Source organism: Rana temporaria, chromosome 2 (genome assembly GCF_905171775.1).
Source record: "Rana temporaria chromosome 2, aRanTem1.1, whole genome shotgun sequence".
Lineage (NCBI taxonomy): Eukaryota > Metazoa > Chordata > Amphibia > Anura > Ranidae > Rana > Rana temporaria.
The window spans coordinates 504,448,584-504,454,583 of record NC_053490.1 but is presented as its reverse complement, the minus strand read 5'-3'; positions in this window follow the sequence as shown (position 1 = coordinate 504,454,583).

The following is a 6,000-nucleotide window of genomic DNA, read 5'->3' as shown; positions in this document are numbered from 1 at the left end:
ACTTAGTTTGATAAGGTTGTATCCTGCGATTAGCACAAACATAAACATAACAAGAATGTGCTTGTTGACAGGAAAAATTAGAACCATAGCAGAAGCTAGTTTTTTATGGTCTGTCATTACTGTATACATAGAATTACCTGCAGGCAGAATATTACGTGTTGCTTGGAACCTAACATACTATTGCATTGTGTAAATATCGTGTCCTGCTGTAATTGGCTGACCCGAGGGGGGGGGGGGGTTCCTAATGATGAATGCATAAATATGCTGTGTAACCAATAAACCAGAGTTAGTTAAGATTCACCATAATCCTGAGTGGCTCTTAAATATCTGATGTGCATCAAAGGTTCTTCCACACACCCAATAGTCCAACCCGGGTACAGAGGAACACCTCCAACCTTACAATAGCTGCTAGCAATAATCGCTGTGTGCTCTCCTGGTAGGGATGGCTCCCCCCCCCCCCCTTCATTCACTGGGAGTACACACAATAGCTCTGCAGGAGCGATCCCCTCATCAACACTGACTGCGTTTATAGGGGGAATCTTGCAGGAATGAAAATCCAATTGTAGCTGCATCGGCATCCATAATTGTTTTGAAATAGAATTTCCAACAAGATCATAGGGGTGTGATGGTCACGTGTTCACAAATGTTCAGTAATATAATGTATATAGTTAAAAATATTTATTTCACGCATATGACAATCATGTTTCTTTTGGAAAAATATATATTTATTTATAATTAAAAAAAAATCATTGTTAATTGCACACACCATAGAAAGTTTTTAGTTACTATAGAAAAAATTCAAAAAAACAACATTAATATACAACTGTGTCAACGTAATAATGGACATTCAATCAGATTCTGTTTTGTCCAAATAGAGATAAAGAGCTGGACTCTGATTGCTTTGTAACATTAAAATATAAAGGCGTTTTCTTTCTGTGCAAAGGTAAAATGTTCTGGAAAAAAAATAGTGTAATTACTTTTATAAAAAGACATTTTCATAACTTAAACATCTAAAAAAAAAATTTAAGACAGGTAAAGTAAAAGTCAGAGTTCAACCAACTTTTAGCCTTATTCAATAAAGAGTTCTTATTGTTAAAGTGAACCTGTGCTTTTATCATGCAGGGCAATGCAACACAATAAATGTGATCCTCCTCATCCCCCAAAAGCATTTTTTATCCTAATTGATCTCCCCCTCCACTCTCTTATTCCATGGGGTGCAAGGAAGAACAGCGCTGTGTAAGTCTGTGCTTAGGCTGGCCATACACAACTCAAATTTGGGACGATTACTGTGAATTGTCCAAAAATGGAGCCGTGTATTGCCTTGTCAACGCCACCCAGCTCGACAAACTTCAATTAGGATACCAAAGGCGCCAAGCAGAAAAAAATTGTCCATCTAGTGACGGACAATCAGAATGCTATAACTAGCAGCAGGAGATCCGTCTATCACAGGAATGGGAAAATATATAAATTTCTCTTCAGCCCAACTGGCTGAACGAAAGAAGCCTTTAAATATATGACCAGCTTTACATAGGGCTTACTATCTCCCTCCATGGGACACCCTTGGAAAATCACCAAGTGCTTAAACATAGGTTGAGTTCCCGGCTACTCCATTTTTGGAAGTAGCAGACATTTCCCACGCTCCAGACAGGCTAAGCACAGGAAGGGTGAGCATGTGCTGCTGGGAGACCAAGCTTTAAAGAGAACCTGTGCTGTACCGAAAGCCCGAATTGTGGCTTTCTTCCACCCCTTAAAGCATTGCCCTATCTCAAAGGAGATCTCTTGTGGTCATTGTCAGCTTTTCGCCAAACCTCATGGAAATACCAGCAGATGACGCCATATTTATACTAGTGAGCATCACATTGTTCACCAACTTTTTTGTCCCCTCCCAAGTCCCATGTATGCACTATTGCATAAGCAAGTGGAAGTCTTATACTCAACTGTTCCCCATCCAGATAGATATTGTTCAGGAAGCTGCAGATTCAGTGAGATAGAAACATAGAGCTGAAGACCTCCAAATTCTCTGAGCTGTCCTTGCACACTTGCTCTGTATTCCCTATTCAGTCTAATTAAGATTTTGTACTCCTGAGAATGGAGTACAAACGCCCCAAAAGATTGCATGGGAGAGGGCAGAAGATTTCGACAAGGGGCTTTTTGCAGCTTTGTTGGGGATATCGCACTGGATCGGGGACAGGTAACTTTAAGACCTGGGAGGGGAGCCTACCATGTAAGGGTAATTGAACCATCACATCAGGATTCCCCCCAACATAACAGAAGTCTCACCATCACATAAGTCGTCCCCCCCCCCCCCCCAATATAATAGAAGTCTCACCACCATATCACATTTCCCCCTTCACGTCAGAGTTCCCCATCATGTAGTCTCTTTGTCACATCAGAATTCTCCCATCACAAAGTCCACTTCTTCCATCTGAGCCCTAGCCTATGACTCCAGCATCATGGCAGAGGGTGGGGAGTGGAGCAGGTCTGGATAGAGGTACACTCCTGTCCTCTCCTAAATGTTGGGGGACACCCTCCCTGGATTAGCATCATGTATTGCCATTATAATGAATGACATCATGTGCCCTGGCCCTAGAACATCATTGGTTGTTACGGTACGAGTGGCCGGCCAACCCAAACCATGGCAACCTATTACACAGTGCAAAAATAGACGACTAACCGCATCTTATATTTATGGCACACTGGATAAGCCCAAACGGCACCCTGGTTGAGAAAGATATACCTCTCTATGCACCGGCCGTCTAAAAATTCATGGACAAAGCACAGGTTTACTATAGAACGGCTAATGAAGATGAAGAATAGGCTGATTTAATAAAGTAAAGAGCGAGGTAGAAATTGAAATAAGCCATAGCAACTAATTCAAATTAAAATCTTTTACAACTAACAGTATGTTAGACAGACCTTGTATTTGATTAAAGTGGCACAAGTAAACTACAAATAAACATTATAAAATAAACAGGAACTTTACAAAAACTTTCATCTTCTAACAGACTTGAGTTAGAGCCGGTTCACACTGGGGCGACTCGTCAGGCGGCTCAGCCGCCTGACAAGTCGCGTCCCATTCTATTCACCAGAACCGTTATAATAGGAGTGACGCAAGTCGCTCCGACTTAGAAAAAGGTTCCTGTACGACTTTGGGGGCTACTCGGGGCGACTTGCATTGACTTCTATACAGAAGTCATTTTGCAAGTCGCCTCTGAATTTGTCTTCAGGAAGACTTGCAGAGTCGCCCCCAAAGTCGTGCCGCCCCAGTGTGAACCGGCTCTAAGTCCTGCTAACTCTGATTTAGACTTTTATTTTTGCACTACTTTGACTTAAAGTGTTACTAAACCCAGAACCCTGCGTTCACTATATCTGATCTCCCACAGTACACAGAAAATGGAAATGCAATTATGTTAGTAAATATAAACTGCTAAATACATTTTCTCATCAGCAGTATATAGCAGTCCTATGACTTCTATCAGTGTCTGGTTAAATCTTATAGGAGGAGTTTTCTGACTATCCTATGAGACTGCAGGACCCCTGACCCTCTGTCTGGACAGTGCCGATTGGTCCTGTGCTGATCCCATGCACTCTCCCAAGAAAAATAAAATAAACTCCCTTGCAAAACACATCAAACTGAGCATGTGCAGCCTGACTCCATACACTTTTTGTTATCAGGAAATTATTAGGGGACAATAAAAAGAGGGGAGGATCAGAGAAGACAGGGTCAAGCAGCCTTTTTACACACTACAAATGATTAACCCCCTAGATTCCATAGTGATTATAACAAGCATTCTTTACTGCATATACAGAGAGTTTACTGTTATGGGTTTAGTTTACACTTTAGACCCCTTTCACACTGAAGCGTTTTTACAAAATGCATAACAGGGGTTACCGTCAGTGTGTCAAAACAAGAACACATTTAAAGATATAGACAACTGTAAAGGTTGAGCTTTGCCCCACCCCTTATACCTCCTGGACTTTGCAGTTGGTTAATGAGGCAACCAATCACATGAAAAGACCAATAGAAAGAAAAAGGGGAAGGGCCAAGCACAACTAAAAAAAAAATATATATCATCCCTGCACAGATTTTGGGGCACCCTGGAGGTGGACCATAGGGATAGTGAGTTCAACCAACCTATGATACCTCCTATAGAGTGAACTGGTTAATTCTCATGAAATGGGCAAACTATAGGTTTTCTTTAAGTCTGCTTAAACTACCCTCTAATTTCATTGATACAATCTGAATTTCTGCACAGGTTCCACACTGTGATTCCAGACAATCTACCGTGCCTTGGCCACACCCCCAAGATTCCAAAGAGGAACCTTGGGGGTGTGGCTAAAGCACAGTGGAATGTAGCCAGCCAATAGAAATGTAGGCTGTGGCCACATTAACTTTTTTATCAAAATAAAGTGCCTTGTAATAAAAGGAGTGCTTTGATACCCGTGAGTATGTCTTCAGTGCTAAATAAGAATAAGTTCACATTCGGCTCAAACCGACTTGTCATATGATAGCAGAATGTGGGCCGATCAACAGCAGCCATGGAATTCCCTGCTCCATAGCAATGCGTAACAAAGGGGTGAAGATGCTTGTGACATCACTGACCTTGTCAGATTCTGACACCACTTGTTCAGTTAAGCTTTATCATAAAAAACCTGAGAAGCTTAATATTTTCAGTGCAGAGCAAATTTTGCACTCTCCAGTTTTAGTAAATCAACCCCACAGCCATATTTGGTCAAAGACATTGGCAATGTATAGCCATGTGGCCATATTAGGTCGGCCCAAAACGTAGCTAGTGATAAATAAAGCACTATTAATTTGTAATTAAAGTGGAGTTTCACCCAAAAATTTAACTTCCGCTTATCCGGTTTCTCCCCCCCCCCTCCGGTGTCACATTTGGCACCTTTCAGGGGGGAGCAGATACCTGTTTAATACAGGTATTTGCGCCCACTTCCGGCAATCTACGCCATGTCCGGCCCCTCCTCCGTTCCCCCAGATGTGTGCTAGGAGGGAATATGTTTTGGCAGGGGGTTTGGAGTGGAGTGGAGAGGATGTGTACTCAGTGGTTAAATTTGAGGGGTAAAATATTTGTGCTAGGGTGATTTTTTTCAGGGGGGGGGGGGATTGTGCAAGTAGGGATGATTGAGGGGTACTCGTGTTAGGAGGAAAAAAATTGAGGTGGGGGTGTGTGTGCTAGGAGAGGGGGGTGATTTGAGCTAGCAGGGGGATTTGGAGTGGGGGGGAGAGGATGTGTACTCGGAGGGGAAATTTGATGGGTAGAGGATTTGTGCTAGGAGTGGTGATTTTTTTGGGGGGAGGGGCATTTGTGCTGGAAGGGGGGCAAATATTTGTTCTTGGAGAGGGGATTTCAGCAAGGGGGGTTAAGCATGGGGATTAGTGCCCAATTATTATTTTTTTTTTTGGGGGGGGGGGGGGATTTTTGCTGAGACATAATGCTCATACATCTTGGGGGGGGGGGGGGGGGGGGGGTTGGTATTGGTCATCAATGTCTAGATGACCTTGTCCTGGCACTGTGAGAGAGCCCTGTGGCACGTCTGTGCATGGACCGGGTTTCCCAGCCATCTGCACACATGTGGGGTTTCCCGTGCATGCGCAAAACTGCTGACAGTGCAGTCCAAAAACACATGAAGAAAATCACCTGCACATACGTGAATGGGCTAACATGCTCTGCAAGGACCTGAAGGCCATACTATTTACTAAAGTCAAATCCACTTTGCACTACAAGTGCACTGAATTGCACAAGAATTTAAATAAGGGGAAGCTCTGCTGATATTATCATCCAATCATGTGCAAGCTAAAATGCTGTTTTTTTTTGGTTTTCCTTGCATGTCCCCCTTGGATCTACAGTGATTGCACTTCCAAGTGCACTTGCAGTGCAAAGTGGATTTGCCTTTAGTAAAAAAACCCCCTATGTCTCTACATTGAGCTGCAAATTACCGAAATTTTGGTCCGACCCGGCCAATGAAAACGCCCGGAGGTCG